Genomic DNA, 21,854 nt, shown 5'->3' on the forward strand with positions numbered 1-21,854 from the left:
TTAAATATAGAATTACCCAGCATATTCCTTAAACACAACCGTGAATCTCCACATTATGGCTCGCTGAGGTCAACAGCATCCAAAAAAAGAATTCTGTCACATCTAATTTCAATAAATATGAACTGGAAAAATACCACACAACTGTCAGTTATGCATATAACAGAAGCTTTGCCAGATGAAGAAAACTGGTACACCAGATATATTTGTTTATAAAAGAGTATGTAGTAATTCATGTCAATAGCCACAGATTTATTAATATGAACACTTACAAAGATGCTTATATAGCAAAGTTGTCAGCTGCGACAGGATGCATAATGTCTTATTTTCATTAACATATGAAGTGAGATGTACTGAAATGACAATTCTTATGTGACACAATTGTTTATTTTTATATCTGGTTTCCTCTTCTTTTTATAAAGCCTTTGGTTCCTCTCATGAAGAGGTGCTTTGTGTATTATGCATGTGTCATATCTTAATAAATGTTAAAATGATTGGCAGAGTGAAGATTTTGTGGCCTGTAATGAATTCCTTATAACCTAAGATGAAAGGTAATATTTTTTCCCCAGAGACACTGATGTTAGTGATAACAAAGAAGTGTTTCCTATCCATGTACAATACCTTGTAAAAGAGAAGTGTGAATATAAGTGCAAGAAACTTTATTGGGTATAAATGGACAATTATGGAGCATTTATAAAAATATAACAAAAATTTCTTGAACTATTTTAAAATATATTGAAATTTCCACTTCTGAAGCAACATCTGCCATCACCAAGAATGCCATCTTCATATGGAGGAAGAAAAAGCAAAAACAACAAAAACACAGCTTCGTAGGGGCTATCAGAACTTTTTGTATTAGTAAACAAAGAACCTTAGGTTTTTTGTAGAGATATCCATTCATGGTTTAAAGGATGAATATGACACTGTGTAATCAAAGATGAGAAGTATTCTATTGCAGCACGGCAAAGTAAAATAGAGAAGAATATGGTTGTGTGCTCAGCATGGCTGTAGTCATTAACAATGAAAGAAGCTGCAAGAAGGAAATTATTTTAAAACCTACCTCCATCATTGCAAAACCATTACTGATACATTGGGAATGGTGAGGTTGACATGTTCCATCTGGAATGACATAAGATTGTCTCTAAAATTCAAACTCAATAAAGAGATACATGTATATATAAAATGAGAAACTAAGCCTTAGGGCATGGCTGGCTTTAAAGCTGAAGCTTCCTGAGTAGTCATGGCTGAGTTGGAGACATGCTCCATTAGGTGAGAAATCATAGTTGAAACAGTCTTTTTTTTTTTTTTAAGCTTGGAGATCTTTCCTTCACAGAAAATGCCTGGCAAAAAGAGGAAAAGAAGGATAAGACATTTCTGTGTTTGTGTGTGTATGTAGGTAATGGAGTTACAAGCATAGACAGAATGGGAAGAAGTTAGATACGGAAAAGCATGTGCTCCTTCATTACAGAGGATTCAAAAAATATAGGTTGATTATGGTGTTAAGGTTGGAGGGAGAGGAGAGCAGGAAGGGATTTAGAGGGGATACAGCTGAAAGCTAGTTAGCTGCTAATGAGCATCCTGCACAGCCCAGGCCCTGGTTAGCAAGTGTTCGTGTGAGCAAAGCTTCTGGTAACCCCCACTTAAGAAGTGTGTGTGATTCTGGGCACAGTTGTGAAGATTCTCTTGCTGAGTATACATAATACATTTTGGACTCCAAGAAATCACAGCTGGCTTATTGCCAGGTAAGAAGCTGTAAACACCTGCATTGATGTGGTCTTCCTACTGTGGGACTTGAGCGTTGTGTGGTGGGTGGTATTGGTTTTAATTTCATAAACAACAAAGATGCATTGTAGAAAGAATACATGTGCTTTAATAGCCTTTTTTTCCTTGCAGTATAGTTGTGGATATCTGTAGCATTTGTAATTAGCAGAGGAACAGATGGCAAAAGCTTGATTTAAAACAGAACATCCACTGAATGATCATGTACTGCTGCAAGCTCATTTGAGAAGCAGTTTGCTTCATTCCCTTGGATGGTGCTCTAATGCAGTGGTGCAGGAGTAAAGTAGGAAAACACTTCACAACAGCTGGTGAAATTCAGTGTGTGTAGGACCTGTATAAAGCATGAAAATCATCCAAACTTTCAACACATCTCCTGGATGCAAGTCTCATGTTGCATGAGGATGATTTCCAAATTTAGTGTCCTGCATAAATTGAATATCTTACTATGTCATCATATGTAAATATATTGAAATGTCCATAAGATTTCTCTTTTCTCCTTTCCTTATTTTCATGCAGAAGGGTACAATTATGTTTTCTGCTCAAATTTTAGTAAGTATTGTACTGTAGCTTTTAATAATAAATAAATAAAAACTTCCTATATTTTGTTTGTGTGCTTCCAACATTAGCATTGTGCTGTAGTTTTTCAAAGCTAGAAAACATGAGAGAATCTTGTCAGCATTTCACAATAACACTTGTTTCACATTGAAAGCCAGAGGGCAAAATAAAGTGGTTTCTTTTGGTCCATGTAATCTTTTTAGAAAGCAGTGTTAGTCCTGCAGGCACAATCACTGAGATTCATATGAGGTGATGCTCAGATGATGAGACCTCAGATGTAAAAATTGATGGATTTGTTATGTGATACCATTCTCCAGATTTAAAAGTTAAAAATAGTTGATTGAGAGGGCAGGACAACAGAAGGTTGCTAGAGGAAAATACTTTAACTGTGCTTTTCGTCGGTAAAGTAAAAATATGATATTTCACTATCCTAAAGGAACTGGATGGATTATTGCAACACTCCAATTTAGTGAAAATCACGTTTGATTTTTTTATTTTTTCTTTCCTTTTTTTTTTAAAAAAAAAACACAGTTGAGTTATTTGTCTCTGTGAGATGACCTGTATTTACCTTTGCCGCAATGAATTGGGTAGTCTCTCAGTCTGTGAAACTATTTTATATCATTCCTTCTCCCTGCAGACTGTATGGATCTAGACATAAAATATTTCTGTGAAAACCATGGTGCCATTCCCTCTGTTTGCAATTGCTGTTACTTCTAAAAGCATGCTGTATATTTTGGGCAGTATCTGTATCATCCAATGAAATGATGTTTGATGGTTCCTATTTTTCTCCATATGCTGAACTATAAATTTTAATATGTTGTGAACTGTGTTTTCTTATTCCATCATAAACTCCCTGCATCTCCTCACAACAAGTACTTCAGAGAATAAATAGGTAGCTTTGCATTTGCCTAGATATCCTTGTAATCTCCAATTTTCATGTAAAACTGACTTAAAATGTTTCCAGTGTAAAAACTAAACTTTCCATGTTTTTAGTACCCAACTCTTCTGCAGGTACACTGACCCGGCTTCTTCACAGACAAGGGTGAATGAATTGTTTTTGTTTATCCACATCAATTGACAGGTTATTTAATTCTTTAATACATTTTGATCAGGAAGTTCTCGAGGTGGAAATATTTCTGTGTGGTTTTGATAACACAGAAGCGAAGTCACCTTGGTCTTATCACCAAGTATCTAACATTGCTGCAGCTGTGCTACTTGCAGCTTCAGCTGTCTTCAAAGGCTGAAGAATTACATAGCATTCCCTGTAATCACAGAGTTTACCTTTTCCTGCTGAGTTGCAGAATTATTCCTTTCAGGTTAGACTTCAACTTGCACTGCTGTGACACTGATGTGTAAAAAGCTGAGAAAGAAACAAAGTCCTCCAAACTGGGTCTCCTTGAGACTGTTTCTTGACAGGATCCATGTACTTTGAGAAATCATGGGGGATATACCACAAGAATGCAGAGAAGGTTGGAGACCTGACTCATTCTACCTAAAAGTATCATTAAGTTACTCTTCTCTGCAGTACAACACAAAAAGCATGTCAGGTATGATGTTATAGAAACTCCCATGAAATCCAAAGTCTGGGAGAAAACAGCTCACTGTTAATAGTTTGGGGGAACGGCACAATGGAAAATTTAAAAGAAATTTTGTAAAGCAAAATTTAATTTGCTGCCTAGAGTGTCCCCTTCTGGAGGAAGGGAGAATGGGAACTGTTGCTCGCATTTGTCACAGAACACAATTTATACATTGAATTCCTGTTTTGGAGGAATTGGCTACCTTCCAGAGCTTTCTGGCAAGGCAAATGCACCGCTCAAGTTAAACCATACAGCATTTATACATTGTTATGATCATACAGCTCACTCCCATGTCCTTTACATGTGTCAGCAGCAGTGCAAGCCCTTTGCCTGCTTACCATTTCTGAGCACAAATTGTTTTTACTGGCTTTATACGTGGAAACCATATAGCTAGGATATGGGTAGTGACTTCCTTTATATTCCTGCATAGAATACAACAACATGTCTTCATCCATGTCTTCCAGTTCATCACTCCGTGTAAATTTGACAGTGATTTCAATTCTGAGCTCAGTTAAGGGCCCTTCTTTTACCTTGTGCTTTCATATGCACACAGTATGCAAAGAGAAAAAGCTGGAACGCTACAGGAACAGTTCTTCCTTCAACTCAGCTTCATCATTTGCATTACATAAATGGTTTTATTTTTGTTTTCGGCATTAATTTTCTGAAAAAGCAAAGTCAAATGCATAGATTTTTAATCTCTAAAGTCTGGTTTGTACCCTACTGAATATAAGAAAAAGGAGGCTGTTTTTTATCGATGGAATTTAGATCATGCTTCAGAAATTCATTGTGAATTCTCAGAAGTGAACCAGTGGGAGCTATCACTGTAATTTGGATAATAAAAACAATAAGAAAGTGCAAGACTAAAAGTCCTGGACTGCCTTACTTAGTAAATGAAATGGCAAACTACCAGCCAGTGTTGAAAAGAATAGCCAGCTGATGCTGTTGTTATTCCTGTACAATTGGCAAGGCTCCTAGATTGATGCCTGAGAGTATGTTGGTACTTGGCCTGGGTATGATTGCACGTAAGTGGACGAGGCCACTGAATCATTTGGCACTCTGACAGTTGTATCCCAGGAGAGCACTGGGATTTCTGCTTGTCTCAGTTGAGTAGTATGACTGCTGTGGGGGAGGAATCCTAATGTGCTTGCGACCTGAGTGGAAAGGATCCACTGGCATTTTTGAGTATTTCTAAAGTTCTGATGGTATGAAGTAGAAGTGTCTGTATTGGTCAGATTCGGAGATTGGCAGATTATTTACATGAAAACCATTCATGTTTAGAGATAACTAATTGAAACCACTATCTAATATCCAATGTTTTAAGGCTCAGTATAAACCTAATTGGGTAAGTTTTATTGTTGCTTATTCTTGTTGAAAAATCTGTAGTATTTTTAATCAAAAATCTTTCAGAAATCTGCATGTGCGTTATATAAAGATGTCATCTATCAAATGAATGAATTTACCTTTTTCTCTAAAAGCTTCTTTGTCATAAAAGGTATGTTCAGGAGCAAGACAAGCTGTGCTATCGTTGTCCTTGCTACTAACTGAAGTAGATGTGTTTTAGTTTTCTCTCAGAAATGCCTGCTATTCCACCTGTTTGTTTGCTGTTCTTTGTAGTGAGGTAGGCTGTGGGTAACCCTTTATCGAACTCTTCCATGGATACAATGCGCTGTAATAACTGAGGCCAAACTTCCATCATTTTTGGAGATATGAATTTTAATGTGATACTAGAGCTGAAAATAGTCTGTGAGAATAGAAAGTGGATGTTTTTTCCCTCCATTGTGAAGTGTTGTCCAGAGAAAGCGCTTTATTTTCTTTCTGGTGACTGGTTTACTGACTTTTGGCCCATTTTGGTGACCATTTTATACTTAAGAAATGTGTCTCTGAAAAGCAGACAGGATATCTTCCTCCTCTGTGCAAGGTTAGGTTAGTATTTCTGACAGGGCTGTTACTAGTAGGTTTTATCCATCAGGCTGAATTCTCTCCCTTGGAAACTCTATACTGACATTATTTCAAATACACGGTTTTAAATATTCGTTGACTACATAGGGATAGGTGGCATGCTTCCTGAGATTTAGTTCATAATATATTTGGTGCATGCCTTAGGTAAGGAGGTCTTAGTGAAATCAAAGCATCTTGGATGCTGGGGTCTAACTCTGGATCCATTATTAATGAAAAGAAGATAGATAAGATGTCAGAGAGCTACTGATGTGAGGAAAGTATCTAAATTGTCCACTTGTCCAGCTGGTCTCTTGGCTAATTGGAACAGCCTTTAAAGCTATAATGGCTACTAGGGAGGAAGAGCTGTGACTCTAGCTTCTCTAATAAGCTGCTAGATAATACTGTTTCAGAACTATCAAACTCATAGGTCTCTGCAGCCTTTTTCAGACTTGGCTCTCACCCCGACTAAGCACCAACAGTGTCACATAATGTTTTCAAAGTACGTCCTTTCTGTTCCTTCAGGCTTCCAGCTTTGTCTCTAGATTCCCTGGAAGCCACCTGCTTTTATTAATCTCTGAAGTTGACTCGAAATAAGACCTCATCTCTCAAGGAAAGAAAGACTTTTAAAGGATTTCTCAAGCAAACTGTTAACAAAGCATACTTAAAAATAAACTGTTTCTCTCCTTCCCTCCCCCCACCTTCCTTTCTAGACCAAGCTAAGAGGACACCACCGGTTGAATCATCCATCTGAGTCATGCACACAGCTGTCATTGTTAGATACAAAGATGAACTAAAAAGCTGTCATTTGCTTGGGAGCGTTTTTATATTTGACTCACTTGTCCAGTGAGGGGGAGAGTTTTCTTTTTGCCTCTTTTCACATGGAAAATGACTATGAAGCCATGTGTTTTAATGGCTAAAGTCTCTACTATTGAAAAAGATTTACAGAAGTCTTCTACCTCAGAGGATGTCATCTGAAAAATCTTTTTATTGCACTTATGTACATGTTCTATGAGGTCCTGTGCAGGTATCCATATAGTCCTTCTTCAGAATACCCATGCCTGTTCAAGCACCTTTTCCTCCCTGTGTGTTGCCTGGAGTCATTCATTCTTGTGTCTAGACTATAAGTATGGACCACGCTCTCACCCTGACAGCTAACACTTTTTTCTTGCTCTTGCAATTATTATCATTGTAATTATCTTTGCATTGTACCCTTTGTATGGGTTAAGTTTCCTAGTATATTGGGATTGTTTACATCTGTGAATAAATAATGCTAAATAAATGTCTTAGCATAGCATTTGTCCAAAAAAATGTGGATTGCTGAGGAAATGCTGCATAGATACTGGATTAGCAAGAGTTTGGATTTCTGAGATTCCTGGTGTATAGATACTAGAAAGATTGTACAGATCTTGTAAGCTAAAAGCCTAGCTAAAGACATCAATTTTTCTGTTAGACAGAAGATCATTAACAAATGTAATTTTGTCTGCCCTGCAAATAAATTGAACAGAGCCTCTTGGACCACTGCACAAAGTATAGATACTAACATAAAGCAGTTATATTCTTTTAATGCAAGAAATAAATGTATTGTATAAACCAAGTTGCATTATGTAAAAGATGCGTTTGAAAAGCAAAGTCAACACATAGTATAGAGTATGTGGCATTTTATAGGTTCTACAAAAATTAGTTTGTAATTGTCATAATTTATTTTGAGAAAATGGCAACCATATCATTATTATGTAAAATACCCTGGAATTAAAATGCATTCTTTTGATGAAGTCAATATTACGTTTTCTAATTTCTGTAGCCACAAGTACTAAGTGGACAACCTTAGTACATTATGTTTTCAATACCATGCCTGAAGCTTCATATTGATTGCTGTTTATAATGAAGTCGTGAAGTGCTCACCCTGATAAAGCCTTATCATGTTCAGATTGAAGATAGTATTTCATCATATTTCAGACATTCATAATAAACCTCCCCCCAGGTCTCTTTATCTTCTTCATGGAAAACCATAGTTTCTACTTATCTGGTCACTTACCCATCAAATCAGCTTCCCTGAGAGCTTGAGAAAATGAAGTGTGAGGCATATCACTTCCTCTTTCTCAAAGAAAATCTGTGAAGTTCTTTGTATCCTTACACTTTAGCTATATACATATCCTGTAACCACAGGGATAAAAGTCTGATATTTCCATTCTTCAATAATCTGATCCTCCAGTAATTTGAATGTGTGCTTATTTTTCCATTTGTGCTTAGACAGTGCAACCAAGAGACTTTTTGTAGATCTCAGTAAGCAGTTCAAGCAATTGGGCTCCTCATACTGTGAAATAAAAGAAATATGTCAGCTTTCTCTTTCTTTTCTCTTGGTTTTATCTGCCAATTGAGTGCAAGTTATCTTTCTATTCAGTTATATTCGGATAATTTTTCTTAGGGTTCTTATATTGTGTATGATACAATAAGGTATAGCAATCTGTAACATAGACTGAAGTTTTATATCTAGCTTACTTGCAGCAATCTCTTCAAATCTCTCTGTACTTCTCTATATTTGCTTCTGCACAGTGCTGTTTCTGATGCGGTAAATAGGAAAAAAAAAAATAAGGCTACTTTTAGTGAATGGGGTGTAGGGGAAAAACACCTTACTATCAAAGGAGTTGAAAATAAAGCAACAAAGAACCCCTCATTATTAATAAATTCATTTTGAATGTTGGTAACTATAAAAATGTGTTAATGATTAATTTTTTTTTTAAATATGGGGACAGGATATTTTGAGTTTCCAAATCTCTGAATATTTAATATGTGTTCAATTTTGGAAGAGTAATGATCATGAACCCAATGAGCTAGCTGGCATGCTCCAAATTTTCCAAAGTTCATTGCTGGATTTACATTTAGTTAGCTGCTGGTTAATGTTTGAGCCCCTGTATATAGTTTCATAACTGGATATTTCCAAAGCTATTTTATTTCACTAAAAAACTATTTGTTTAGACTAAGGAATTTAGTTATTCAGCCCTTATAAGAAAACTTTGTTTATAAACAATCAGAAAACTTGTGTTTATTGTGGTGACCATATATTGATGCCATAAAATTGTAGATTCAGTACCAAAAGAACAGATGTATTTGAATCCTACAAACAGTATTTGGGAAAATCTTCCAGTGATTGACTGCTTCCTAAGGCTTCACAAAATTGTGATACACTTTTACCTACCTCTAAAATGCAGCTATCTGCAGGGTAAAATGTAGCAGCTGGTCTTGCACACAAGAGTTAACCCAACGTGACCCTGTAAGGCTTGGTATCTGACAAAATCACAGTGTGAACCTGTAAAGCTGCAGGCAGACCTGGAAATCAGCAGTATAAACTACTGGCAATTCTGAGTAAATGACTAAGTGTTATAGGAGATACTGGATGGTGCATTTGTATTTTATTTTGTGGAATCACCAAATGTACAAAATGCATTTTGTGAGATCAGGTTTATTTTGTAGCTTAACTTTTTTTTGAATTTGAGCTTGTCTTCTGTTTTAGTGAACTTGATACTAGTCTATGAACCCACTTCAATGGTTTTCATTATAGGTCCATTTCAAAATGACAAGGTGACTGAATTTTCTTTCCTCATTTCAGTGTTGTTGAATTCTGAGTGCTGGCAGGGCTGAAATATTAGTCGCTGGGAGAGATTTGCCATTATTTTCAAGAAGACTTATGACATTTTGGTCCTCTTAAGCTTTCACCTTAAACAAAACTAAAACACCCTTAATAGTTGTCTTTGTTCTTGTTTCATGGTTGAATGCTTCTATTTCTGATGTGCAGCTCTCTTCTCTCTGTTGCTGATCAAAATCAAATGAAATTCTTATTCTTTGAACCTCTTTGTTCAAAGATGGAAAATGTTTTCCAACTTTGAGCCAGCTGTAGATGTTAGTTACTTGTAATTTTCAAATGTCTGGTGTTTAAAGTCGAAATTCTGGTCCCACTGAATTCAGTCAAATTTCTGTTTCGTAGTACTATGTTTTTTGCATTGAAGTATGAAACCTTATATATTAATTTAAAGACTCTTTCCTTCCAAAGTCAAAAAAAAAAATAATCACAGGAACCTATTTTTCTTCAATGTCATCTGTCTTTCATTATATAAGGCAGTAGCCTTAAGTCAGGATTTATAGGTGTAGATCATTTCAGATCAGAAAAGATCATTTCGAGTCAGAAAGCAAGAATATTACTCATACTGGCCTTCAGAAATTGTTCAGCAGCACGATTCATATTTAACGAGCCCGGCTGCTTTGACTTCTTCCTTCCCATTGAGCTGTTACTGGTAGTAATTAGTTGCCTGCCATGGCCAAATCATTATCAAACAGATGTTTCTCAGTTGCAGATGTTAGTGACTGCATTTTTTTCTTTATTTTGGAACTTTTTTTTTTAAATGCAAAATATCAATTCCTAGTTATCTCTTGGTAGAATAACCTGTTTTATTTTTTTTATTGTTTTCTAATATTGTTTTTAATGTCCTAGCTCTAGGTAGATATGAAGACAATACTTCCATCCCTTTCAAATACAACACATCAGATGTGCTCAGCTTCTTTTTTCATTTGGAGTTGTTTTTCTCTATTACTGGCAGTCATTACTGTAGGGTTCAATCACTCCTCAGAGCAAAAAGTATTTCATACAAGCCAGACCTGAGGCAAGGGACCTTCACAAGCAGGGTTGTAGAGTGCATCTTTCTGTGTTTCAGCTTAAGCAAATGGAGAGAGAGGGAAAGAGGGGACATCAAGATGCTTCAGAGAAGGTCTGCTTAGTACTGTATCAGAAATTGTTTTTTGTCTTGGGAAAGTATAACAAAATGAGTATTAGTCATGAAATCATACCCAACCATCACTACTTTTCCCTGATATATGTACTGTTACTGTGGAAAGTTCTCTGTACTGCCCACTGTGAGAATCAAGAATGCATCATCACAATTCTGAGGGTTCGTTTGCATACATTACAGATCAGTGCCTCTGAGGAAATGGCAGTTTCAGCGTGTAAAATTTCACTTACTTCTGAGATGTTCACAGGTTTATTTTGTAGCACTGCTGTCCCAAGAATTATGTGGTTCATTTCAACTTTCACCTTTCTTTTGGTATCTAATTTCTTTCTTTTATTTCCTTTTTTATTTGTTTTTCTCAATTTGAAGCTTGGGCTAAAAGGCAACATAATTCATTTGATAATAGTAAACCAAACTATTCACATAGTAGCAGGTTATTTCTTTCTTCTTCTGGTTTCACCTACATCCTTTTTCTCGCAAGCTCAGCCTTATGTCTTTCAATTATTTTCTTCATCTGAATAATGTGGTTCATTTTGTTTTGCCATTGTCTGTCTGTGTAATTCTTTCATCTTTAAATATGTTTCTCCTTTCTGCATTAATATTCATATTTCTTTGAAATATTTGTCTTTCTATATCCCTTTCCTTATTCTATTTCCAATAACTTTCTTCTTTTTTCATTTCCCGTTTCATTCTTTTCTATTCTTTAATCTCCTTCACTAACTTCCATACCAACTGGAATTATTCAAGGCATTGCTATATAATATGATTTAATTGAAAGTGTCTTTCTGGAGTATTTTCAACATATAGCAGTCCAGAACATTTATTTTTACTAGGGAGTTATAGCAGGTGAAAATGGAACACAAATTGGAACCTTCATTATTTTCTTGGTGATTAAATTGTGCTCAGCCATTGAAGCTATGCTAATCTGCACAATTTGAAGAGCTGACTTAATAATGATTGGGTTTAAAAAATAAATGTTTCTTTTCAACTCTGTGTTGGGCAGTATCTATATTCTTCTCTTATACATAAGAAGTCTCTCCACTAGAATACAGATGATGCACAAAAGATGGAAGAAGAGTATGTATGGAAATACGCATTTCCAGATTACAAGCTTTGTTACCACAGTGCTTGTCAGAATGCTTCAGGAGATGTTGGTTGGCTCACTTCAATGTGTTGTGAAATGACTAGCACCAAGCTTATTTTCCTGTCCTTCTCTAGTGAATAAATAAAATTTCAGGAATGAATCACTTGCAGGAAATAGCATCTGCTGTCTTTGGAGATGATATTAACCTTCATAGAAAGGACTCTATATTTGTATATATGTGTTTCTGTCCACTCAGTTTATTGATCCTTACAATGCTGCGTGTAGGCTGTTAAAATGAACATTTTATTTTGACTTTTAGCATCCTTTTCTTTTTTAATATATAAAATAAATATATTCTATATTTCATAGTGATTATTCTACTTGTAACAGCAATCACACTAAGACCAACTGTCATCCTAACCTAGTATCCTGCCTATGGCAGAGTCAAGGTATACGTCAAGGTATAGACTATAAGTAAATGGAAACTGCTTATTTCACATTTTCTCTTAGGGGCAGCTTCTGTAGTGGGCACATCAAAGTCCCCACTGTCCACCAGACCTTATTTGGAGACTTATCTCTGACCCATGCTTGGTGCATATGAGGTACTCTTTTTATTTATTGTGCTTTGTGACAGTATCAATATGAATACCTGTAGCGCTGTGGCTAGGTAGTTGTACAAGCCACCTATACATGAAAGAAGACATCCTGAATACTACTTAGTTCTGTTAATGCAGGAGAAATCATGTCCAGTACTCTCACAATATGAACTAAAAACTCATGGAAATAGGAACAGTTTCTAAATGCAAGGGTAAAGAGAACCTGAAATACCTTGAGGTCTTGCTTTGTTTATAATGCATGCTAACCCTGTAATGGGGACATGAATATTATCTTGATTATGAATTAGCAGTTTTAGTCTGTTTAAATTTGAAGCAGTGATCTCTGGTGTTTCTACTCAATCTGTGAGTCTTTTCTGATACTGTGGTTCAGAGTAATTTCAGATACAGGCAGCCTTCTCTAATTGATTTTATTCCCTGTGATATTGCATTTGATATGGCAATTTTTACTGTTATCATTTCATCTGACAACCCATCTAAAGTGCCCAAAATACAGTATTTTGTACTGCCTCAGTTTGCATACCAACTGGGGGAGAATATTAAAGCCAACTTTTGAATGATCTATTGGTATTCCTCTGTTTGATATGCTTCCTACAGAAGCTGTTGCAATTGATTGTTGAAATATATCCTAATTAATGGCTTAAAACATTACCTGTATTTCACAGTGATCTAGGTTTTCCTTGAAGGGGGTGGGTATGGCAAATTCGCAGTTTTGTTTCCAGGTTTCCTTAAATTGTGTTATATTCAGGTATTTACAGTGGAATTATATCCTGCTGCTCTGAAAGGCTAAAACTATATACATTCAAGTTTCTAGGCTATATTCCTGAAAATTTATTTGTAATGGGGATGATTCATATAAATCATAATTCTAATGAATTTTTATTTTGAGAAATGGGCAAAAATGCTCAGTTACGTTTTTACCTTGTTGGATATATGACTGAAAAATAACAAAAATAACTAAAAAATAAAAACCTGAGCAGAAAACAAGTTTTCATTTTCCTATTTTCTGGAAAACCTTATAATGTGTTTAGCTTGCATGTAAGGCATTTAAATTCTGCACTCAGGTTTTCTTCTTATGCTCAGTGTGTGCCCTTTTCCACACCAACAAGAAATTGGCACAGATAGGAGCATGCCAGTGTGACTGAAATGGCTACATTTGGCCAACAATGCACTCTTTGATTTCAGTGTTTGAGCAAAATAACAGGGCAATGATTGGTTTGTGATCAGAAAACATTAATTCACTCATTTATTCTTTACGGGGTGTCAGCAGCAAGGTGGGATGCTAGAAGAAATAAATACATTTTATTTTATCCCGGAGTGGTTTGTCACTACCCACTGTTGATTCTGTGGACTCCAAATTCTAGGTGATGTAACACAGTCTGGTAGGTATCTCCAAAGTAGCAACACATGGATTTTATTGAGAAACTGGCAGCCCTAGGGGAGAAGAATGATCATGTTAAGAGAATGCACTGAAGTAGCTGTTCATTATTTATTGTTCTTACCTGGACCTACCTCCATAGGTTAGATTATTCTGTTTTTTATAGCCTGAATTCCTTTTTCAAAGTGGTATTGCTACCTAGTGATTTATGAAAGATCTAAGCCCCCTATCTCCCTCATTCCCCCAATATGGACTGACATTTGTTGAATGATGCTATGGTATTTTGAAACACACACTTTGCTCTTTTTATTATTTTTTTTTTCTCCTCCACATAATTACTCTTTGATTTAGGGTTGCTATTGATTTGTTATACTTTTGTCCTTGGTCATTTTGCTGCATGGCTTCTTGGTGTAAATAGATAACATTTAAAAATCAGATAAGAGGGCATGAGTGACACTTCTCATTATACAGCACTGTCAGGTTCCAGGAAACCTTTCCTGCATTTGAAAGGATCCTCCTATGGACTTCTTTTGCCATGGAGACTATTTTGTGGTACTTGTTGATGTATTACCCCGGGAAGGAGTGGAAATAACTTTATCCAATATGATTAACGATGTGCCAGCAATCCTTTCTCTATCAAATGTAAGTAGTTAATACCTGTATTGAGAAAGTTAAAATCAGCGAGCTTATTATGAAGTGTTTTTTGTGGTTTTTTTTGTTTTTTTTTTTTAATTGGCTTTCTGTTTACATGTGGTACCTTTTTACTGATGCTGAGGAATTTCTGTGCATTTGGAGAAGTTAACAAGAATATCACAGTTCTTGTAATCTGCAGTTATTTCACTCTAGCACGTGTTATTTGCTTGCACTGACTTCTAGCATTCCTGTGATGTGATGCAACATTAAGGACTGAGTTTAGAGAGCAGTGCTTGGAGAACCTCGTGAGCCAATAACCAGATCAGTTCAGAGTCCTGCAGCCAAATTAAGCAGTCGGAGTGGGCTGCTGAATGTGTTCTCTGACCGTATCTAGAAATGTGTGCATGTCTCAAACTCAGAGGGAAACTTCACATATAAACACCTTTTATGTAAATTGATAGATAAAGCAGGAAGTTCTAGAACAGGACAATGTGAAGGTTGGTCTCTGATCTGGAATGCATTTTTTTCCACAGACCTCAGAAAGTGTCTCTGGATTTTTCAGAGAAGTTCTGTATTTCTTCCAGTCTCTTCAAGAGCAGCTACAGGCAGAAAGCAGAAACTGTCTGTTTAGCCCAGAAGAACTGGAGTTGAACAAGTCTCTTGCTGAAAAAAAAAAAAAATCAAACCTTGATGAAATTTAACAGCAGACCTCATTTAATAAAATAAAAAATAATAATAATAAAAAAGTATCCAAGTTTATTAAGTCTTCATTAATTCTTTTGCTTCTCTTCTCCTATATGTGTTCCAAGAAGATACTCATCCTGGTAAATATCTCACTAAATTTAGTTGTATAAAAGCAGAATTCTGCTTCAGGTAAAATCAATTTTGCTAGGCAATGTAAAGACGTTCAAGAATTGTTCTGTATTTAGCATGCTTCTCTGTATTAACAGATAGCAGTGTCTGTCTTCAGGGCAGCTGACGTGTTTGTGGCTCCTGGAGCATGATGCCGTGAAGTGAATCTGGGGAGTAGTCTGGACAGTGTGCTGCTATAGAAACGGGTAATGGAAGAGAAATGCCAAATTACTGCAGTGAAACCAGATTCTTGCTAGTATGAAGTTCATCTCAAAAAAACAAGGTTCAGGTTATATTTTACAGCCTAAGCTGCAAATGTTTTCAAGGAGAACCTACCTTTCAGCTAGGACAGAAGGAACTGGTCTGCTTTCCCAAGGGATACGATTACTGAAAGTTCTAAGTGTTGGCTGGATGTTCCCAGGGTACAAACACTCTCCTGGCAAGGTTCTCTATTGTAGCTGTTGCTCGAGGTGGGATTTTGTTGTATGTGACTAGGAAGCCAGGATGGAAGTTGCTGTCTGACTCATACTTCAGTGACTTAACGCAGGGCTGGTGTGGCTACTTGAGAGACAATGCTTCTTGACTTGGCTTCTCAGTTGAGGAAAAAAATAAATAAATCTGCTTTTAGTTAAGGGTTCATTGGAAAGTTTATCTCTTTTGGTCTTTTTTTTTTCTCCTGACCTCCTGAAGGTCAGTAGCCTTCCTTCTCTTAAAGATTTTTATTATTTTTTTTTTTTTTTTACAGAGATTTTTCTCTTACAGAAACTTTTCCTTGGGACAGATTTTTCATCCTCATTTTGTTTCTGCTTTAAGGCCTGATATGGTTGTCACATGATGCATGGATGTCACTACATTTGGTCCTAGTTTGTGTCATTGTGCTCAGAATAGATGCCCTTTCCTTTCTGTCCTTAAGGCAAGGCAGTCACTGAGTATCCTGCAACAGGAACTGCAGCGCAGGCAATAAAATGCAACTCTTACTGTCCAGAGCCTAATGAATTTTAACTAATTCAACAGTACCACTAGAGATACTTGGTGTCAAAGCAGTCAGGCTTAACTGCCTAATGTTTTCTAGTGCTCAGGGATCTTAAAATAACGATGTGTAATATGCTAGTTTTGCAGTACAGAGTAGCATGTCACAAATAATTTGCCTTTATTGCCATGCAGCTAGAAAAATATACTAAGCACTTAATTGAAGCTTTTAATGAAGATAATGAAAAGAATAGCAATAAATGGAGCAGAAACAGGATCCAAGTGTTGCTTAGCGCAACTTACAAATGTAAAGGCTTAACTAATGTTTATAAACCTTTGATCCTGAATCTTCTCTGTGGAAGGTCAGCTAGGACATGGTTTCTGTGCTTTGTTTAAGTCCAGCATCGATTTGGTTTGGGGAAGTCACTGTGAATTTCTGTTAATTCATTACAAGTGTAGACAGTGAAAAACAATGTATTTTGAAAGTTGAAATAATAAATCACAGAGGGAATCTTTGGGTTTCTCTAAAACCTGTGTTCCTAGTTTTAGTGGATCACTGCAGAGATTTAAGAACATGGATGTGGGGTAAAAAGTCTCTTGTAAAGAGAATCTTCCATACTATAGTTGGGGGGGGGGGGGGGGGGAGAGAAAAGAAAAAAACAACTCATAATGCAAGAGACATGCATTTGTAGTTAAGGTTGTAAAAATGCAACACAGAAGTAATAGTGTTCCTACTGAGTTATTCAGAGGCCAAGGAAAATGGCACATTTTTCATCCAAATATATTTAAGGACTTTAAATCAAGGTGAAAATATATAATTGATTTGCAGTGTATCTTCTTAATATGCCATGTTAAAGTAAAGGTTCATTCCAATTTTATTTAGGTCATTATAAATTCATTTTAAAACAATGCATGGATCAGCAAATTCCCTATTTGTAGTCTTCCATCTGTAAGTCTTAGTGGATCTATGTAATTAGTTTTCAGTGCAGCATTTGTAGCACCAGTAAATTCAAATAATTAAGCTTCAAGATTTTTTTCTGTACTATAGAAGTTACAAAACTAGTTGGTGCAGAGCAGATAATTCCTGTTTGTAATAGGAATTTCTGTCATGAATTGTTTCCCCATTTATAGCTATTAGAAGTTTCAAAATAATTTGGGTTCTAGTTGACCTATTTTTATTATAGGTTCACATTTTTGCTATCTTTTTCAGTTGTATCTTACATTTTCTCTTAAATTACATTTATTTTCCCTAAAAACTGTTTATAGTAAAGCAGCTGAAATAATTGGGGTCTGAGGAAAGGATGAAATAGAGAAACAGAGTTAATGTGACTGAGACGTGAGCTGAGCTAGATTCATCCTAAGGCATTACATTCTTGTGCCAAGACTGAAGTTTCTAAATTCATGTAATTGTATGACAAACTCAGTTTCCTTTTTAAAAAAAAAAAAAAAGAAATAAATAAACAAGAGAAGATCCAAACAGCAACATAGGCATTACCTGGAAGGGTGACACCTGTATTTCTGTCCCTTTTTCAACAGTTATTTCTGTAGATTTTGAGGTTTTTCAGCATTGAAATATTAAGTCCTTTGACAAGAGGTTCAAATGTGATCTTCTGGGGGCTTACTGTGTGCCTAAGACATCTGAAACCTGGCAGCCAGCAAATGGGGAAGGTTTACATGGCGTATTCTGGGCATATACGAGGCGCCTCCGGCTGTGTTTCAGATCAACTCAAAGCCACGAGGTGTAGGTTAACCCTGTTTGGAGATGCTGGGTTTATCAGCTTGCATCTATCCTTGCACTAATACAGTTGCCTGGCTCTCTGTTACCTCCTGGCTCAGCGGTGAGCTCACGTCTGCACAGAGCACACTGTTTATATCTAGCCAGAGCTCACAGCCCAGCAGTGCTGGTAGTGCAGTCTCAGGGGAACCCGGCACAGAATACGCTGTAGAGCAGGGAACCTTAGAGATTAATTTAGCATTGCTAATTAGTAGGCTGTTTATTATATTTTCAAAGTTCTGTGTGATAAGGTTAATCACTATTGTTATGGGAGGCAAAACGGAAGATGGGAGCATCCTACAGGCACGGCTCCTTGCAGGACTCTTGTGGTTGTTTTGTTAAATGAGACTCTTGTTACGCAGCATGTTGAGTCAGAAGTGGGATGCTGAATGAAGCAGACCTTAACTGGCCCTTAGCGCCTGAACATAAAAGTGCGATTTAGCTTAAAATCAGTCTTGTTTGTTTTAGCAAATATCTGGTAATATTGGTCTCTGTGTAAACCAGCTCCTGGAAACAGCTCATCTGGAACCTTCAACATTTTGGGAAATAACTGAAAATGTAAATAAATGTTTTAAATATAAATAAATATACTATAAATGTTCAAAAACTAGAAGGCAAACAAACCCCTTCCACGTGAAATCTAATTATTTTTTTGAAATCCCCTGGCTAACAATTTGACCTTCATATTTCTATGACTTCCTGGCTTACAATCTTTAAATTCACATTACTGAAGATAACGAGGTTAAAACACAGAAGTCTGTAAAATCCCAAAGACTTTTGGAATATGATATCATTTGAAAATGCAACCTTAACCAAATTAATCTGTGGAAAATCGGGCTCTTTGATCCCATTCTTGGATGGAATTGCATAGCTTTCTCCCTGTTGTTGCAATGTAAGGGTGTCTGAACTTGTCCAGATAAATGAAAATGTGTTCAACAACCTTAATGACGTTGGAGGAATAGGAAATTACTCTTACACCTTCTGCTTTCTCAGCAGTCACAGAACATGACTTTACTTCAGGAATCTGAAGTGGAGAGGTGTGACTTTGCTTTTGACACTTAGTGAGCGAAGGGCAGAGCCAAGAATAGAATTCAGGTCTCCGCGACTTGATCCTGCTCTAGCTGCACAGCACCATTCTTTCAGCCTTCTGTTAGTGGAGGCTTTGCTGACCCAGCTGTAAGCAAATTTGGGACTGCCAAATTTTACTTTAATCTAATGTGTTCTTCATGCAACTGCAATTGCTGTTTTTTCTTTCACTGATTTAAAGTCATTGCACTTGCATTTTACCATTTATGTGGTAATTCTGTCAAGTGATGGAAGATTTGCTGTGATGCCAGTGGGAAGTGTTGTGTTTATCAAGTGATTATTACAAATCTCTTGCTGTAATGAAAAATTAAGCAGCATGGAGAGCATGCCAAATAGGCATTAAATAAGGAATTGGAACAATTTAAGAAACGATGTAAATATGGCAGCACTGATGCTGACCAGCTCTTGAGAATTTCCACTTAAACACCTCGAAGCCAGCTTTAGTGTTGTCTGGCTTACCCTGTGTGTCTGACTGATCAAAGCTGATCTTACGCTGGTACCTTGCAAGATAGTGCTTAAAACATAGTTATTTAGCATTCTGACTGACTTTGTGACTTCTGAACAAACCAAAGATGTTGTGGAATCAGGAGGAAAAAAAAAAAAAAATGTTCCATAGCTTTGAGCTTTGATTTGTAGAGCAGGCTATTAAAAAAAAAAAAATACAGAAAGAAGGTTGGGTTTTATAAAGGGCAATATTATTGGCTGGGTGCTTAGTGTGTAGGCCACACGTTACTCTCAAACTATGGTGAAAATGAATGCAGCAGTCCCAACATGTTTCTTTTGTCTTTTTTACTGTCTACTTTTTCTACTGTCTTTTCCAATGATTAATGAATTAAGCATTAGTATATTATTACCACTGCAAATGATTGGAATCCGATATGATTCATAATTTTCCATTTGTACAAGGTATCAGTTTCTGAGCCATTTCTAAAATTAATGATTATTTTTCTTTCAAAGGGTTATTTAATTCAGTGACTGTTTATTTTAAATATGTTGTTATGATTTATTGTGACTTATGGGGCTGGCAAAGATTGGATCGTTGGGAATATAGGAAGCAAATTTAGATATTTATTTAGTGTCTTGTGTTGGAAATTAAGCACCACATTTTGGGGCATTTCTTAAGAATTGTAACTCAACTTATCTTCCCTAGTTTCATTTACTGAATATTTTAGTTTTGTTTGTTTGTTTTGTTGTTGGTTTGTGTGTGTGTGGGGGGAGAAGTTTGTGTGTTTTTTTTTGTGTGTGCGTTTTGTTTGTTTGTTTGTTTTTTTGGGGGAAGCCATATGTTTTATTCTTCATATAAAAAACTCATTTTTCCATCCCACAAGTTCTTCAGAAGCCAGCCCAAATGCTCTCAGCCTATCCTTATTTTAAGCCAGTGTAACTTCGTTGAAATTCTGAAATGAATAGAATCATAAAGAGTAATACTGAAACATTGTTATGATGAATCAGGTTTTGTAACATTGAAGATACTTTCTGAATATACATAAATACAAAAAAAAAAATGCCACTAGGCAAACATCTGCTGATATAACTCCAATAATCCTGCATCAGGAGAATTAAGTAAGGCAGTTATTTTTCAGCGTCTCAAAAACCCAAAGACTGTTTTCCTGAAATGGTAATGTGCTTTATTGTTGTTGCATTTTAGTCACTTTACTGGAATCGTACCGATATTTCATGATTAATATGGATTCCCTGTTAGCATAGAAAAAGAGAATAACCAAATTCATATGTAAAGTCATCTGGCAAGTACCATCGCTCAAGAGATAACATGAAAGTCTTTGAAAGCATAGAAAAAAACTGATGTTCACCAGCATGAAAAGAACATCTATAATAGTCTAGCCTGTATCTCCTAATCCTAATGAGTTGTTGCAGAAGTTTCTGAAAGGTAAATGCATGTTTGTTCAGCAATGGCTAAAAGGAAAATATTGATCAGCATGTAATGTGGTAGATTAAGACTGGCATTAGGTTGTTATTTTGTTTTTGTTTTGTTGTTTTTTGTTGTGGTGGCTTTTTTGGGGGCATATCCTAAACATTAGTCTGTGTTGCTTATACCAAGGTTTTAGCAGCATTTGGGAAAATAATGAAAATGAAGATCAATTAAAACATTAGAAATAAATGTTACTCTCTTGGGTAAAGTAATACATTGTGGTGCACCTGAGCAAAGCATTGGTTTAGAATATTGCTCCTGACAAAACTTTGTGAGTAAATTAATAGAGAAATTCTCCTACATATTCTATCGTTAATATTAGGAAAATATGTTAATGCCTTTAATAAAATAGGTAAAAGTCAATTCTGTGGACAGGTTTGCATGGAAAAGAAGCTCATCATATGGAAATTCCCAGAAGCACTATATGATCAGGTCTCCTGACCATACAGAGCCATTGAAATTTGCTTTTCAGAATATATTGGGCTCATATGTAGCTCAGAAATAATTTCTCACCTAAAAAGACTGAAAAGATGTTGTTCATTGGGACTGAGGCTGACCATATCTCAAAGAAATAAGCAGAAGTTCTTGACTTCCGTAAGGAACAGATATGGAGATGACTGAGCCCAGATGCCCAGAAACAGTTTTAGAACAAATGGCTGTAATGCATATTCTGAATGTAATGAACCATGGCAGTCCCAAAAACTGGGTGTACATTGCAGACTCATCTAAAAAAGAAAGTCTGTTTTTCTATATGTTGCACATTCAGTAACAGACATGTGAAATCAGTTGTGCATTTGTGCTTTGACCAGGAGGTTGGACTAGAGACCTCCTGAGGTTCCTTCCCACCCAGACGATAAAATGATTCCATGCTTCACATCCTGAAACAGAAATGTTTGACCAAAAAGATCTG

At 36.2% G+C, this 21,854-nt stretch overlaps 1 protein-coding gene and 1 long non-coding RNA gene across 2 annotated transcripts in view; both read left to right on the forward strand.

Moving 5' to 3' along the window:
* SPOCK1 (SPARC (osteonectin), cwcv and kazal like domains proteoglycan 1) overlaps positions 1-21,854 on the forward strand; it is a 285,184-nt gene that overhangs the window by 10,246 nt on the left and 253,084 nt on the right. The window lies entirely within an intron of this gene.
* On the forward strand, positions 1,329-2,376 carry LOC139998643 (uncharacterized). The gene is made up of 2 exons (XR_011803321.1): positions 1,329-1,739; positions 1,891-2,376. It is a non-coding gene; the product is annotated as an uncharacterized lncRNA (long non-coding RNA).

This window comes from Anas platyrhynchos, chromosome 14 (assembly GCF_047663525.1).
Source record: "Anas platyrhynchos isolate ZD024472 breed Pekin duck chromosome 14, IASCAAS_PekinDuck_T2T, whole genome shotgun sequence".
Lineage (NCBI taxonomy): Eukaryota > Metazoa > Chordata > Aves > Anseriformes > Anatidae > Anas > Anas platyrhynchos.